Source organism: Ambystoma mexicanum, chromosome 5q, assembly GCF_040938575.1.
Source record: "Ambystoma mexicanum isolate Mex_15411 chromosome 5q, UKY_AmexF1_1, whole genome shotgun sequence".
Taxonomy (NCBI): domain Eukaryota; kingdom Metazoa; phylum Chordata; class Amphibia; order Caudata; family Ambystomatidae; genus Ambystoma; species Ambystoma mexicanum.
In genome coordinates this window covers 528,847,347-528,862,213 of record NC_090933.1, presented here as the reverse complement: position 1 = coordinate 528,862,213, position 14,867 = coordinate 528,847,347, and the positions used below count along the sequence as shown (strand labels likewise).

General features: G+C 50.7%; 20 non-coding genes across 20 annotated transcripts; 10 read left to right on the top strand and 10 right to left on the bottom strand.

Moving 5' to 3' along the window:
* The first annotated feature begins 586 nt into the window (after nucleotides 1-586).
* Nucleotides 587-659, top strand: TRNAA-AGC (transfer RNA alanine (anticodon AGC)). Its single transcript has one exon. It is a non-coding gene; the product is annotated as a tRNA-Ala (tRNA).
* A 600-nt stretch (nucleotides 660-1,259) lies between these two features.
* On the bottom strand, nucleotides 1,260-1,332 carry TRNAR-CCU (transfer RNA arginine (anticodon CCU)). The gene has a single exon. It is a non-coding gene; the product is annotated as a tRNA-Arg (tRNA).
* A 694-nt stretch (nucleotides 1,333-2,026) lies between these two features.
* TRNAA-AGC (transfer RNA alanine (anticodon AGC)) lies at nucleotides 2,027-2,099 on the top strand. Its single transcript has one exon. It is a non-coding gene; the product is annotated as a tRNA-Ala (tRNA).
* A 600-nt stretch (nucleotides 2,100-2,699) lies between these two features.
* Nucleotides 2,700-2,772, bottom strand: TRNAR-CCU (transfer RNA arginine (anticodon CCU)). Its single transcript has one exon. It is a non-coding gene; the product is annotated as a tRNA-Arg (tRNA).
* A 694-nt stretch (nucleotides 2,773-3,466) lies between these two features.
* TRNAA-AGC (transfer RNA alanine (anticodon AGC)) lies at nucleotides 3,467-3,539 on the top strand. Its single transcript has one exon. It is a non-coding gene; the product is annotated as a tRNA-Ala (tRNA).
* A 600-nt stretch (nucleotides 3,540-4,139) lies between these two features.
* On the bottom strand, nucleotides 4,140-4,212 carry TRNAR-CCU (transfer RNA arginine (anticodon CCU)). Its single transcript has one exon. It is a non-coding gene; the product is annotated as a tRNA-Arg (tRNA).
* A 694-nt stretch (nucleotides 4,213-4,906) lies between these two features.
* On the top strand, nucleotides 4,907-4,979 carry TRNAA-AGC (transfer RNA alanine (anticodon AGC)). Its single transcript has one exon. It is a non-coding gene; the product is annotated as a tRNA-Ala (tRNA).
* Nucleotides 4,980-5,579: 600 nt separating this feature from the next.
* On the bottom strand, nucleotides 5,580-5,652 carry TRNAR-CCU (transfer RNA arginine (anticodon CCU)). Its single transcript has one exon. It is a non-coding gene; the product is annotated as a tRNA-Arg (tRNA).
* Nucleotides 5,653-6,346: 694 nt separating this feature from the next.
* Nucleotides 6,347-6,419, top strand: TRNAA-AGC (transfer RNA alanine (anticodon AGC)). Its single transcript has one exon. It is a non-coding gene; the product is annotated as a tRNA-Ala (tRNA).
* Nucleotides 6,420-7,019: 600 nt separating this feature from the next.
* On the bottom strand, nucleotides 7,020-7,092 carry TRNAR-CCU (transfer RNA arginine (anticodon CCU)). Its single transcript has one exon. It is a non-coding gene; the product is annotated as a tRNA-Arg (tRNA).
* Nucleotides 7,093-7,786: 694 nt separating this feature from the next.
* Nucleotides 7,787-7,859, top strand: TRNAA-AGC (transfer RNA alanine (anticodon AGC)). Its single transcript has one exon. It is a non-coding gene; the product is annotated as a tRNA-Ala (tRNA).
* A 600-nt stretch (nucleotides 7,860-8,459) lies between these two features.
* Nucleotides 8,460-8,532, bottom strand: TRNAR-CCU (transfer RNA arginine (anticodon CCU)). The gene has a single exon. It is a non-coding gene; the product is annotated as a tRNA-Arg (tRNA).
* Nucleotides 8,533-9,226: 694 nt separating this feature from the next.
* TRNAA-AGC (transfer RNA alanine (anticodon AGC)) lies at nucleotides 9,227-9,299 on the top strand. The gene has a single exon. It is a non-coding gene; the product is annotated as a tRNA-Ala (tRNA).
* Nucleotides 9,300-9,899: 600 nt separating this feature from the next.
* On the bottom strand, nucleotides 9,900-9,972 carry TRNAR-CCU (transfer RNA arginine (anticodon CCU)). Its single transcript has one exon. It is a non-coding gene; the product is annotated as a tRNA-Arg (tRNA).
* Nucleotides 9,973-10,666: 694 nt separating this feature from the next.
* On the top strand, nucleotides 10,667-10,739 carry TRNAA-AGC (transfer RNA alanine (anticodon AGC)). Its single transcript has one exon. It is a non-coding gene; the product is annotated as a tRNA-Ala (tRNA).
* A 600-nt stretch (nucleotides 10,740-11,339) lies between these two features.
* TRNAR-CCU (transfer RNA arginine (anticodon CCU)) lies at nucleotides 11,340-11,412 on the bottom strand. Its single transcript has one exon. It is a non-coding gene; the product is annotated as a tRNA-Arg (tRNA).
* Nucleotides 11,413-12,106: 694 nt separating this feature from the next.
* On the top strand, nucleotides 12,107-12,179 carry TRNAA-AGC (transfer RNA alanine (anticodon AGC)). Its single transcript has one exon. It is a non-coding gene; the product is annotated as a tRNA-Ala (tRNA).
* A 600-nt stretch (nucleotides 12,180-12,779) lies between these two features.
* TRNAR-CCU (transfer RNA arginine (anticodon CCU)) lies at nucleotides 12,780-12,852 on the bottom strand. The gene has a single exon. It is a non-coding gene; the product is annotated as a tRNA-Arg (tRNA).
* Nucleotides 12,853-13,546: 694 nt separating this feature from the next.
* Nucleotides 13,547-13,619, top strand: TRNAA-AGC (transfer RNA alanine (anticodon AGC)). The gene has a single exon. It is a non-coding gene; the product is annotated as a tRNA-Ala (tRNA).
* Nucleotides 13,620-14,219: 600 nt separating this feature from the next.
* Nucleotides 14,220-14,292, bottom strand: TRNAR-CCU (transfer RNA arginine (anticodon CCU)). The gene has a single exon. It is a non-coding gene; the product is annotated as a tRNA-Arg (tRNA).
* Nucleotides 14,293-14,867: the final 575 nt, after the last annotated feature.

The window sequence follows — 14,867 nt, the reverse complement described above, 5'->3', positions numbered from 1 at the left end:
CCCAGCACACGCGGGCAAAAGGCACCTGCTTGCACTCGGCTGGACACTTCCGCTTTATGGGACACACGATGGAAAGTGGACTCAATTCCCAGACCTAACTCTTACCTGTTTGGTATTCTGACGCTCGATTGTAAAATATGGCCAGCTGGTAAAAATGACAAAGGGCACTCCAGCGCTGGTCCTTTGGCTGCAGGCGGCGTGTCAGCGGCCTAAAACAGCAAGAAATAGCGAGAGAAATAAAGTGAGAAGCAAGCACCTTTTCAATTGGGCTCTCGGGTCTATGGGACTGGCGTGCAGCCTCTTGATCACAAGCGCAGGTCCAGCGTGAAAGGGCGTGGCAGTGGAGTCACTCTGCTATTAATACCTGGTTGGCCAATCCTCGTTGCAATGGATGGCCATCTGCAGCTTTACTTGTAGCTCCACTGAAGGTATTTTGTTTTGGGCAAAGGGGTGAGATTGTGATTTCCTCTGCGGCAGATGAAGAGAAAGGGCTTTATGCACTACAGGTCCCTGGACAGCCAAGCAAGTGTGAGCCGGAGACTGTGCTTCAGCTCTGAAGCAGTGTATCGAGAGCCTTCGAGGAGGAGGGGAATTAGCTCAGATGGTAGAGCGCTCGCTTAGCATGCGAGAGGTAGCGGGATCGATGCCCGCATTCTCCAGCAAGACGCTTTTACTTCATTTTCACTATTTTATTCAAAACTCGCCAATCGTCGCAAATAAAGTCATGTGCTCGCTTCTGTTTTTTTTACTATCATCCTAAAAGTCTTCCGTCCACTTTCTGCTATCCCAAAGAGTCATCCGCGCGAGGGCCGGCAACAGGCGTGATACTGTGCAACAGGCGCATTGCATGGCATTGGTGACATATTCAGGAAATTCCACTTTGATGCCACCCAGGGCTGTTAACCTTTTATTTCATTTCAATACGATGCTTCGAATAATTGGTTCAAAGTGCGCAGCCTTTGCTCTTTTATTTCGTTTTCATCGGAGCAGGTCGGAGCTGGCAGAAGAGTGAGCCCTGTCTGCAGGAGCTCTGATTCCAGAAAGCATATTTTCCCTGTCTTTCTTACCACTCATCTGTGTCTCTTCGCTGACATGAGGCGTTGCTACACTCTGCAGTCTCCCGGCATTTAAAGTCTGCTACCAGCAGAGCACGTTCTGGACTTCACAGCGCCCAGCAAAGTACTAGCCTGCGCCCACCCCCTACTACCGCAAAAACCTTTTGCATGCTTTGGCAGAAGTGTGAACAAAATGCCACGAACCACCCCAGATGGGACTCGAACCCACAATCCCTGGCTTAGGAGGCCAGTGCCTTATCCATTAGGCCACTGGGGCCACTCGACAGAGAAGGGGAAAGTTCTTTCTTTTCCTCTTCTCTCACTGGAGTCACGGGTACTGGCCCACTGAAAAGGGCAAGTTGGCTCACGTCCAAAGCTGCAGTGTCCCAGCACACGCGGGCAAAAGGCACCTGCTTGCACTCGGCTGGACACTTCCGCTTTATGGGACACACGATGGAAAGTGGACTCAATTCCCAGACCTAACTCTTACCTGTTTGGTATTCTGACGCTCGATTGTAAAATATGGCCAGCTGGTAAAAATGACAAAGGGCACTCCAGCGCTGGTCCTTTGGCTGCAGGCGGCGTGTCAGCGGCCTAAAACAGCAAGAAATAGCGAGAGAAATAAAGTGAGAAGCAAGCACCTTTTCAATTGGGCTCTCGGGTCTATGGGACTGGCGTGCAGCCTCTTGATCACAAGCGCAGGTCCAGCGTGAAAGGGCGTGGCAGTGGAGTCACTCTGCTATTAATACCTGGTTGGCCAATCCTCGTTGCAATGGATGGCCATCTGCAGCTTTACTTGTAGCTCCACTGAAGGTATTTTGTTTTGGGCAAAGGGGTGAGATTGTGAATTCCTCTGCGGCAGATGAAGAGAAAGGGCTTTATGCACTACAGGTCCCTGGACAGCCAAGCAAGTGTGAGCCGGAGACTGTGCTTCAGCTCTGAAGCAGTGTATCGAGAGCCTTCGAGGAGGAGGGGAATTAGCTCAGATGGTAGAGCGCTCGCTTAGCATGCGAGAGGTAGCGGGATCGATGCCCGCATTCTCCAGCAAGACGCTTTTTCTTCATTTTCACTATTTTATTCAAAACTCGCCAATCGTCGCAAATAAAGTCATGTGCTCGCTTCTGTTTTTTTTACTATCATCCTAAAAGTCTTCCGTCCACTTTCTGCTATCCCAAAGAGTCATCCGCGCGAGGGCCGGCAACAGGCGTGATACTGTGCAACAGGCGCATTGCATGGCATTGGTGACATATTCAGGAAATTCCACTTTGATGCCACCCAGGGCTGTTAACCTTTTATTTAATTTCAATACGATGCTTCGAATAATTGGTTCAAAGTGCGCAGCCTTTGCTCTTTTATTTCGTTTTCATCGGAGCAGGTCGGAGCTGGCAGAAGAGTGAGCCCTGTCTGCAGGAGCTCTGATTCCAGAAAGCATATTTTCCCTGTCTTTCTTACCACTCATCTGTGTCTCTTCGCTGACATGAGGGGTTGCTACACTCTGCAGTCTCCCGGCATTTAAAGTCTGCTACCAGCAGAGCACGTTCTGGACTTCACAGCGCCCAGCAAAGTACTAGCCTGCGCCCACCCCCTACTACCGCAAAAACCTTTTGCATGCTTTGGCAGAAGTGTGAACAAAATGCCACGAACCACCCCAGATGGGACTCGAACCCACAATCCCTGGCTTAGGAGGCCAGTGCCTTATCCATTAGGCCACTGGGGCCACTCGACAGAGAAGGGGAAAGTTCTTTCTTTTCCTCTTCTCTCACTGGAGTCACGGGTACTGGCCCACTGAAAAGGGCAAGTTGGCTCACGTCCAAAGCTGCAGTGTCCCAGCACACGCGGGCAAAAGGCACCTGCTTGCACTCGGCTGGACACTTCCGCTTTATGGGACACACGATGGAAAGTGGACTCAATTCCCAGACCTAACTCTTACCTGTTTGGTATTCTGACGCTCGATTGTAAAATATGGCCAGCTGGTAAAAATGACAAAGGGCACTCCAGCGCTGGTCCTTTGGCTGCAGGCGGCGTGTCAGCGGCCTAAAACAGCAAGAAATAGCGAGAGAAATAAAGTGAGAAGCAAGCACCTTTTCAATTGGGCTCTCGGGTCTATGGGACTGGCGTGCAGCCTCTTGATCACAAGCGCAGGTCCAGCGTGAAAGGGCGTGGCAGTGGAGTCACTCTGCTATTAATACCTGGTTGGCCAATCCTCGTTGCAATGGATGGCCATCTGCAGCTTTACTTGTAGCTCCACTGAAGGTATTTTGTTTTGGGCAAAGGGGTGAGATTGTGATTTCCTCTGCGGCAGATGAAGAGAAAGGGCTTTATGCACTACAGGTCCCTGGACAGCCAAGCAAGTGTGAGCCGGAGACTGTGCTTCAGCTCTGAAGCAGTGTATCGAGAGCCTTCGAGGAGGAGGGGAATTAGCTCAGATGGTAGAGCGCTCGCTTAGCATGCGAGAGGTAGCGGGATCGATGCCCGCATTCTCCAGCAAGACGCTTTTACTTCATTTTCACTATTTTATTCAAAACTCGCCAATCGTCGCAAATAAAGTCATGTGCTCGCTTCTGTTTTTTTTACTATCATCCTAAAAGTCTTCCGTCCACTTTCTGCTATCCCAAAGAGTCATCCGCGCGAGGGCCGGCAACAGGCGTGATACTGTGCAACAGGCGCATTGCATGGCATTGGTGACATATTCAGGAAATTCCACTTTGATGCCACCCAGGGCTGTTAACCTTTTATTTCATTTCAATACGATGCTTCGAATAATTGGTTCAAAGTGCGCAGCCTTTGCTCTTTTATTTCGTTTTCATCGGAGCAGGTCGGAGCTGGCAGAAGAGTGAGCCCTGTCTGCAGGAGCTCTGATTCCAGAAAGCATATTTTCCCTGTCTTTCTTACCACTCATCTGTGTCTCTTCGCTGACATGAGGCGTTGCTACACTCTGCAGTCTCCCGGCATTTAAAGTCTGCTACCAGCAGAGCACGTTCTGGACTTCACAGCGCCCAGCAAAGTACTAGCCTGCGCCCACCCCCTACTACCGCAAAAACCTTTTGCATGCTTTGGCAGAAGTGTGAACAAAATGCCACGAACCACCCCAGATGGGACTCGAACCCACAATCCCTGGCTTAGGAGGCCAGTGCCTTATCCATTAGGCCACTGGGGCCACTCGACAGAGAAGGGGAAAGTTCTTTCTTTTCCTCTTCTCTCACTGGAGTCACGGGTACTGGCCCACTGAAAAGGGCAAGTTGGCTCACGTCCAAAGCTGCAGTGTCCCAGCACACGCGGGCAAAAGGCACCTGCTTGCACTCGGCTGGACACTTCCGCTTTATGGGACACACGATGGAAAGTGGACTCAATTCCCAGACCTAACTCTTACCTGTTTGGTATTCTGACGCTCGATTGTAAAATATGGCCAGCTGGTAAAAATGACAAAGGGCACTCCAGCGCTGGTCCTTTGGCTGCAGGCGGCGTGTCAGCGGCCTAAAACAGCAAGAAATAGCGAGAGAAATAAAGTGAGAAGCAAGCACCTTTTCAATTGGGCTCTCGGGTCTATGGGACTGGCGTGCAGCCTCTTGATCACAAGCGCAGGTCCAGCGTGAAAGGGCGTGGCAGTGGAGTCACTCTGCTATTAATACCTGGTTGGCCAATCCTCGTTGCAATGGATGGCCATCTGCAGCTTTACTTGTAGCTCCACTGAAGGTATTTTGTTTTGGGCAAAGGGGTGAGATTGTGATTTCCTCTGCGGCAGATGAAGAGAAAGGGCTTTATGCACTACAGGTCCCTGGACAGCCAAGCAAGTGTGAGCCGGAGACTGTGCTTCAGCTCTGAAGCAGTGTATCGAGAGCCTTCGAGGAGGAGGGGAATTAGCTCAGATGGTAGAGCGCTCGCTTAGCATGCGAGAGGTAGCGGGATCGATGCCCGCATTCTCCAGCAAGACGCTTTTACTTCATTTTCACTATTTTATTCAAAACTCGCCAATCGTCGCAAATAAAGTCATGTGCTCGCTTCTGTTTTTTTTACTATCATCCTAAAAGTCTTCCGTCCACTTTCTGCTATCCCAAAGAGTCATCCGCGCGAGGGCCGGCAACAGGCGTGATACTGTGCAACAGGCGCATTGCATGGCATTGGTGACATATTCAGGAAATTCCACTTTGATGCCACCCAGGGCTGTTAACCTTTTATTTCATTTCAATACGATGCTTCGAATAATTGGTTCAAAGTGCGCAGCCTTTGCTCTTTTATTTCGTTTTCATCGGAGCAGGTCGGAGCTGGCAGAAGAGTGAGCCCTGTCTGCAGGAGCTCTGATTCCAGAAAGCATATTTTCCCTGTCTTTCTTACCACTCATCTGTGTCTCTTCGCTGACATGAGGCGTTGCTACACTCTGCAGTCTCCCGGCATTTAAAGTCTGCTACCAGCAGAGCACGTTCTGGACTTCACAGCGCCCAGCAAAGTACTAGCCTGCGCCCACCCCCTACTACCGCAAAAACCTTTTGCATGCTTTGGCAGAAGTGTGAACAAAATGCCACGAACCACCCCAGATGGGACTCGAACCCACAATCCCTGGCTTAGGAGGCCAGTGCCTTATCCATTAGGCCACTGGGGCCACTCGACAGAGAAGGGGAAAGTTCTTTCTTTTCCTCTTCTCTCACTGGAGTCACGGGTACTGGCCCACTGAAAAGGGCAAGTTGGCTCACGTCCAAAGCTGCAGTGTCCCAGCACACGCGGGCAAAAGGCACCTGCTTGCACTCGGCTGGACACTTCCGCTTTATGGGACACACGATGGAAAGTGGACTCAATTCCCAGACCTAACTCTTACCTGTTTGGTATTCTGACGCTCGATTGTAAAATATGGCCAGCTGGTAAAAATGACAAAGGGCACTCCAGCGCTGGTCCTTTGGCTGCAGGCGGCGTGTCAGCGGCCTAAAACAGCAAGAAATAGCGAGAGAAATAAAGTGAGAAGCAAGCACCTTTTCAATTGGGCTCTCGGGTCTATGGGACTGGCGTGCAGCCTCTTGATCACAAGCGCAGGTCCAGCGTGAAAGGGCGTGGCAGTGGAGTCACTCTGCTATTAATACCTGGTTGGCCAATCCTCGTTGCAATGGATGGCCATCTGCAGCTTTACTTGTAGCTCCACTGAAGGTATTTTGTTTTGGGCAAAGGGGTGAGATTGTGATTTCCTCTGCGGCAGATGAAGAGAAAGGGCTTTATGCACTACAGGTCCCTGGACAGCCAAGCAAGTGTGAGCCGGAGACTGTGCTTCAGCTCTGAAGCAGTGTATCGAGAGCCTTCGAGGAGGAGGGGAATTAGCTCAGATGGTAGAGCGCTCGCTTAGCATGCGAGAGGTAGCGGGATCGATGCCCGCATTCTCCAGCAAGACGCTTTTACTTCATTTTCACTATTTTATTCAAAACTCGCCAATCGTCGCAAATAAAGTCATGTGCTCGCTTCTGTTTTTTTTACTATCATCCTAAAAGTCTTCCGTCCACTTTCTGCTATCCCAAAGAGTCATCCGCGCGAGGGCCGGCAACAGGCGTGATACTGTGCAACAGGCGCATTGCATGGCATTGGTGACATATTCAGGAAATTCCACTTTGATGCCACCCAGGGCTGTTAACCTTTTATTTCATTTCAATACGATGCTTCGAATAATTGGTTCAAAGTGCGCAGCCTTTGCTCTTTTATTTCGTTTTCATCGGAGCAGGTCGGAGCTGGCAGAAGAGTGAGCCCTGTCTGCAGGAGCTCTGATTCCAGAAAGCATATTTTCCCTGTCTTTCTTACCACTCATCTGTGTCTCTTCGCTGACATGAGGCGTTGCTACACTCTGCAGTCTCCCGGCATTTAAAGTCTGCTACCAGCAGAGCACGTTCTGGACTTCACAGCGCCCAGCAAAGTACTAGCCTGCGCCCACCCCCTACTACCGCAAAAACCTTTTGCATGCTTTGGCAGAAGTGTGAACAAAATGCCACGAACCACCCCAGATGGGACTCGAACCCACAATCCCTGGCTTAGGAGGCCAGTGCCTTATCCATTAGGCCACTGGGGCCACTCGACAGAGAAGGGGAAAGTTCTTTCTTTTCCTCTTCTCTCACTGGAGTCACGGGTACTGGCCCACTGAAAAGGGCAAGTTGGCTCACGTCCAAAGCTGCAGTGTCCCAGCACACGCGGGCAAAAGGCACCTGCTTGCACTCGGCTGGACACTTCCGCTTTATGGGACACACGATGGAAAGTGGACTCAATTCCCAGACCTAACTCTTACCTGTTTGGTATTCTGACGCTCGATTGTAAAATATGGCCAGCTGGTAAAAATGACAAAGGGCACTCCAGCGCTGGTCCTTTGGCTGCAGGCGGCGTGTCAGCGGCCTAAAACAGCAAGAAATAGCGAGAGAAATAAAGTGAGAAGCAAGCACCTTTTCAATTGGGCTCTCGGGTCTATGGGACTGGCGTGCAGCCTCTTGATCACAAGCGCAGGTCCAGCGTGAAAGGGCGTGGCAGTGGAGTCACTCTGCTATTAATACCTGGTTGGCCAATCCTCGTTGCAATGGATGGCCATCTGCAGCTTTACTTGTAGCTCCACTGAAGGTATTTTGTTTTGGGCAAAGGGGTGAGATTGTGATTTCCTCTGCCGCAGATGAAGAGAAAGGGCTTTATGCACTACAGGTCCCTGGACAGCCAAGCAAGTGTGAGCCGGAGATTGTGCTTCAGCTCTGAAGCAGTGTATCGAGAGCCTTCGAGGAGGAGGGGAATTAGCTCAGATGGTAGAGCGCTCGCTTAGCATGCGAGAGGTAGCGGGATCGATGCCCGCATTCTCCAGCAAGACGCTTTTTCTTCATTTTCACTATTTTATTCAAAACTCGCCAATCGTCGCAAATAAAGTCATGTGCTCGCTTCTGTTTTTTTTACTATCATCCTAAAAGTCTTCCGTCCACTTTCTGCTATCCCAAAGAGTCACCCGCGCGAGGGCCGGCAACAGGCGTGATACTGTGCAACAGGCGCATTGCATGGCATTGGTGACATATTCAGGAAATTCCACTTTGATGCCACCCAGGGCTGTTAACCTTTTATTTCATTTCAATACGATGCTTCGAATAATTGGTTCAAAGTGCGCAGCCTTTGCTCTTTTATTTCGTTTTCATCGGAGCAGGTCGGAGCTGGCAGAAGAGTGAGCCCTGTCTGCAGGAGCTCTGATTCCAGAAAGCATATTTTCCCTGTCTTTCTTACCACTCATCTGTGTCTCTTCGCTGACATGAGGCGTTGCTACACTCTGCAGTCTCCCGGCATTTAAAGTCTGCTACCAGCAGAGCACGTTCTGGACTTCACAGCGCCCAGCAAAGTACTAGCCTGCGCCCACCCCCTACTACCACAAAAACCTTTTGCATGCTTTGGCAGAAGTGTGAACAAAATGCCACGAACCACCCCAGATGGGACTCGAACCCACAATCCCTGGCTTAGGAGGCCAGTGCCTTATCCATTAGGCCACTGGGGCCACTCGACAGAGAAGGGGAAAGTTCTTTCTTTTCCTCTTCTCTCACTGGAGTCACGGGTACTGGCCCACTGAAAAGGGCAAGTTGGCTCACGTCCAAAGCTGCAGTGTCCCAGCACACGCGGGCAAAAGGCACCTGCTTGCACTCGGCTGGACACTTCCGCTTTATGGGACACACGATGGAAAGTGGACTCAATTCCCAGACCTAACTCTTACCTGTTTGGTATTCTGACGCTCGATTGTAAAATATGGCCAGCTGGTAAAAATGACAAAGGGCACTCCAGCGCTGGTCCTTTGGCTGCAGGCGGCGTGTCAGCGGCCTAAAACAGCAAGAAATAGCGAGAGAAATAAAGTGAGAAGCAAGCACCTTTTCAATTGGGCTCTCGGGTCTATGGGACTGGCGTGCAGCCTCTTGATCACAAGCGCAGGTCCAGCGTGAAAGGGCGTGGCAGTGGAGTCACTCTGCTATTAATACCTGGTTGGCCAATCCTCGTTGCAATGGATGGCCATCTGCAGCTTTACTTGTAGCTCCACTGAAGGTATTTTGTTTTGGGCAAAGGGGTGAGATTGTGATTTCCTCTGCGGCAGATGAAGAGAAAGGGCTTTATGCACTACAGGTCCCTGGACAGCCAAGCAAGTGTGAGCCGGAGACTGTGCTTCAGCTCTGAAGCAGTGTATCGAGAGCCTTCGAGGAGGAGGGGAATTAGCTCAGATGGTAGAGCGCTCGCTTAGCATGCGAGAGGTAGCGGGATCGATGCCCGCATTCTCCAGCAAGACGCTTTTACTTCATTTTCACTATTTTATTCAAAACTCGCCAATCGTCGCAAATAAAGTCATGTGCTCGCTTCTGTTTTTTTTACTATCATCCTAAAAGTCTTCCGTCCACTTTCTGCTATCCCAAAGAGTCATCCGCGCGAGGGCCGGCAACAGGCGTGATACTGTGCAACAGGCGCATTGCATGGCATTGGTGACATATTCAGGAAATTCCACTTTGATGCCACCCAGGGCTGTTAACCTTTTATTTCATTTCAATACGATGCTTCGAATAATTGGTTCAAAGTGCGCAGCCTTTGCTCTTTTATTTCGTTTTCATCGGAGCAGGTCGGAGCTGGCAGAAGAGTGAGCCCTGTCTGCAGGAGCTCTGATTCCAGAAAGCATATTTTCCCTGTCTTTCTTACCACTCATCTGTGTCTCTTCGCTGACATGAGGCGTTGCTACACTCTGCAGTCTCCCGGCATTTAAAGTCTGCTACCAGCAGAGCACGTTCTGGACTTCACAGCGCCCAGCAAAGTACTAGCCTGCGCCCACCCCCTACTACCGCAAAAACCTTTTGCATGCTTTGGCAGAAGTGTGAACAAAATGCCACGAACCACCCCAGATGGGACTCGAACCCACAATCCCTGGCTTAGGAGGCCAGTGCCTTATCCATTAGGCCACTGGGGCCACTCGACAGAGAAGGGGAAAGTTCTTTCTTTTCCTCTTCTCTCACTGGAGTCACGGGTACTGGCCCACTGAAAAGGGCAAGTTGGCTCACGTCCAAAGCTGCAGTGTCCCAGCACACGCGGGCAAAAGGCACCTGCTTGCACTCGGCTGGACACTTCCGCTTTATGGGACACACGATGGAAAGTGGACTCAATTCCCAGACCTAACTCTTACCTGTTTGGTATTCTGACGCTCGATTGTAAAATATGGCCAGCTGGTAAAAATGACAAAGGGCACTCCAGCGCTGGTCCTTTGGCTGCAGGCGGCGTGTCAGCGGCCTAAAACAGCAAGAAATAGCGAGAGAAATAAAGTGAGAAGCAAGCACCTTTTCAATTGGGCTCTCGGGTCTATGGGACTGGCGTGCAGCCTCTTGATCACAATCGCAGGTCCAGCGTGAAAGGGCGTGGCAGTGGAGTCACTCTGCTATTAATACCTGGTTGGCCAATCCTCGTTGCAATGGATGGCCATCTGCAGCTTTACTTGTAGCTCCACTGAAGGTATTTTGTTTTGGGCAAAGGGGTGAGATTGTGATTTCCTCTGCGGCAGATGAAGAGAAAGGGCTTTATGCACTACAGGTCCCTGGACAGCCAAGCAAGTGTGAGCCGGAGACTGTGCTTCAGCTCTGAAGCAGTGTATCGAGAGCCTTCGAGGAGGAGGGGAATTAGCTCAGATGGTAGAGCGCTCGCTTAGCATGCGAGAGGTAGCGGGATCGATGCCCGCATTCTCCAGCAAGACGCTTTTACTTCATTTTCACTATTTTATTCAAAACTCGCCAATCGTCGCAAATAAAGTCATGTGCTCGCTTCTGTTTTTTTTACTATCATCCTAAAAGTCTTCCGTCCACTTTCTGCTATCCCAAAGAGTCATCCGCGCGAGGGCCGGCAACAGGCGTGATACTGTGCAACAGGCGCATTGCATGGCATTGGTGACATATTCAGGAAATTCCACTTTGATGCCACCCAGGGCTGTTAACCTTTTATTTCATTTCAATACGATGCTTCGAATAATTGGTTCAAAGTGCGCAGCCTTTGCTCTTTTATTTCGTTTTCATCGGAGCAGGTCGGAGCTGGCAGAAGAGTGAGCCCTGTCTGCAGGAGCTCTGATTCCAGAAAGCATATTTTCCCTGTCTTTCTTACCACTCATCTGTGTCTCTTCGCTGACATGAGGCGTTGCTACACTCTGCAGTCTCCCGGCATTTAAAGTCTGCTACCAGCAGAGCACGTTCTGGACTTCACAGCGCCCAGCAAAGTACTAGCCTGCGCCCACCCCCTACTACCGCAAAAACCTTTTGCATGCTTTGGCAGAAGTGTGAACAAAATGCCACGAACCACCCCAGATGGGACTCGAACCCACAATCCCTGGCTTAGGAGGCCAGTGCCTTATCCATTAGGCCACTGGGGCCACTCGACAGAGAAGGGGAAAGTTCTTTCTTTTCCTCTTCTCTCACTGGAGTCACGGGTACTGGCCCACTGAAAAGGGCAAGTTGGCTCACGTCCAAAGCTGCAGTGTCCCAGCACACGCGGGCAAAAGGCACCTGCTTGCACTCGGCTGGACACTTCCGCTTTATGGGACACACGATGGAAAGTGGACTCAATTCCCAGACCTAACTCTTACCTGTTTGGTATTCTGACGCTCGATTGTAAAATATGGCCAGCTGGTAAAAATGACAAAGGGCACTCCAGCGCTGGTCCTTTGGCTGCAGGCGGCGTGTCAGCGGCCTAAAACAGCAAGAAATAGCGAGAGAAATAAAGTGAGAAGCAAGCACCTTTTCAATTGGGCTCTCGGGTCTATGGGACTGGCGTGCAGCCTCTTGATCACAAGCGCAGGTCCAGCGTGAAAGGGCGTGGCAGTGGAGTCACTCTGCTATTAATACCTGGTTGGCCAATCCTCGTTGCAATGGATGGCCATCTGCAGCTTTACTTGTAGCTCCACTGAAGGTATTTTGTTTTGGGCAAAGGGGTGAGATTGTGATTTCCTCTGCGGCAGATGAAGAGAAAGGGCTTTATGCACTACAGGTCCCTGGACAGCCAAGCAAGTGTGAGCCGGAGACTGTGCTTCAGCTCTGAAGCAGTGTATCGAGAGCCTTCGAGGAGGAGGGGAATTAGCTCAGATGGTAGAGCGCTCGCTTAGCATGCGAGAGGTAGCGGGATCGATGCCCGCATTCTCCAGCAAGACGCTTTTACTTCATTTTCACTATTTTATTCAAAACTCGCCAATCGTCGCAAATAAAGTCATGTGCTCGCTTCTGTTTTTTTTACTATCATCCTAAAAGTCTTCCGTCCACTTTCTGCTATCCCAAAGAGTCATCCGCGCGAGGGCCGGCAACAGGCGTGATACTGTGCAACAGGCGCATTGCATGGCATTGGTGACATATTCAGGAAATTCCACTTTGATGCCACCCAGGGCTGTTAACCTTTTATTTCATTTCAATACGATGCTTCGAATAATTGGTTCAAAGTGCGCAGCCTTTGCTCTTTTATTTCGTTTTCATCGGAGCAGGTCGGAGCTGGCAGAAGAGTGAGCCCTGTCTGCAGGAGCTCTGATTCCAGAAAGCATATTTTCCCTGTCTTTCTTACCACTCATCTGTGTCTCTTCGCTGACATGAGGCGTTGCTACACTCTGCAGTCTCCCGGCATTTAAAGTCTGCTACCAGCAGAGCACGTTCTGGACTTCACAGCGCCCAGGAAAGTACTAGCCTGCGCCCACCCCCTACTACCGCAAAAACCTTTTGCATGCTTTGGCAGAAGTGTGAACAAAATGCCACGAACCACCCCAGATGGGACTCGAACCCACAATCCCTGGCTTAGGAGGCCAGTGCCTTATCCATTAGGCCACTGGGGCCACTCGACAGAGAAGGGGAAAGTTCTTTCTTTTCCTCTTCTCTCACTGGAGTCACGGGTACTGGCCCACTGAAAAGGGCAAGTTGGCTCACGTCCAAAGCTGCAGTGTCCCAGCACACGCGGGCAAAAGGCACCTGCTTGCACTCGGCTGGACACTTCCGCTTTATGGGACACACGATGGAAAGTGGACTCAATTCCCAGACCTAACTCTTACCTGTTTGGTATTCTGACGCTCGATTGTAAAATATGGCCAGCTGGTAAAAATGACAAAGGGCACTCCAGCGCTGGTCCTTTGGCTGCAGGCGGCGTGTCAGCGGCCTAAAACAGCAAGAAATAGCGAGAGAAATAAAGTGAGAAGCAAGCACCTTTTCAATTGGGCTCTCGGGTCTATGGGACTGGCGTGCAGCCTCTTGATCACAAGCGCAGGTCCAGCGTGAAAGGGCGTGGCAGTGGAGTCACTCTGCTATTAATACCTGGTTGGCCAATCCTCGTTGCAATGGATGGCCATCTGCAGCTTTACTTGTAGCTCCACTGAAGGTATTTTGTTTTGGGCAAAGGGGTGAGATTGTGATTTCCTCTGCGGCAGATGAAGAGAAAGGGCTTTATGCACTACAGGTCCCTGGACAGCCAAGCAAGTGTGAGCCGGAGACTGTGCTTCAGCTCTGAAGCAGTGTATCGAGAGCCTTCGAGGAGGAGGGGAATTAGCTCAGATGGTAGAGCGCTCGCTTAGCATGCGAGAGGTAGCGGGATCGATGCCCGCATTCTCCAGCAAGACGCTTTTACTTCATTTTCACTATTTTATTCAAAACTCGCCAATCGTCGCAAATAAAGTCATGTGCTCGCTTCTGTTTTTTTTACTATCATCCTAAAAGTCTTCCGTCCACTTTCTGCTATCCCAAAGAGTCATCCGCGCGAGGGCCGGCAACAGGCGTGATACTGTGCAACAGGCGCATTGCATGGCATTGGTGACATATTCAGGAAATTCCACTTTGATGCCACCCAGGGCTGTTAACCTTTTATTTCATTTCAATACGATGCTTCGAATAATTGGTTCAAAGTGCGCAGCCTTTGCTCTTTTATTTCGTTTTCATCGGAGCAGGTCGGAGCTGGCAGAAGAGTGAGCCCTGTCTGCAGGAGCTCTGATTCCAGAAAGCATATTTTCCCTGTCTTTCTTACCACTCATCTGTGTCTCTTCGCTGACATGAGGCGTTGCTACACTCTGCAGTCTCCCGGCATTTAAAGTCTGCTACCAGCAGAGCACGTTCTGGACTTCACAGCGCCCAGCAAAGTACTAGCCTGCGCCCACCCCCTACTACCGCAAAAACCTTTTGCATGCTTTGGCAGAAGTGTGAACAAAATGCCACGAACCACCCCAGATGGGACTCGAACCCACAATCCCTGGCTTAGGAGGCCAGTGCCTTATCCATTAGGCCACTGGGGCCACTCGACAGAGAAGGGGAAAGTTCTTTCTTTTCCTCTTCTCTCACTGGAGTCACGGGTACTGGCCCACTGAAAAGGGCAAGTTGGCTCACGTCCAAAGCTGCAGTGTCCCAGCACACGCGGGCAAAAGGCACCTGCTTGCACTCGGCTGGACACTTCCGCTTTATGGGACACACGATGGAAAGTGGACTCAATTCCCAGACCTAACTCTTACCTGTTTGGTATTCTGACGCTCGATTGTAAAATATGGCCAGCTGGTAAAAATGACAAAGGGCACTCCAGCGCTGGTCCTTTGGCTGCAGGCGGCGTGTCAGCGGCCTAAAACAGCAAGAAATAGCGAGAGAAATAAAGTGAGAAGCAAGCACCTTTTCAATTGGGCTCTCGGGTCTATGGGACTGGCGTGCAGCCTCTTGATCACAAGCGCAGGTCCAGCGTGAAAGGGCGTGGCAGTGGAGTCACTCTGCTATTAATACCTGGTTGGCCAATCCTCGTTGCAATGGATGGCCATCTGCAGCTTTACTTGTAGCTCCACTGAAGGTATTTTGTTTTGGGCAAAGGGGTGAGATTGTGATTTCC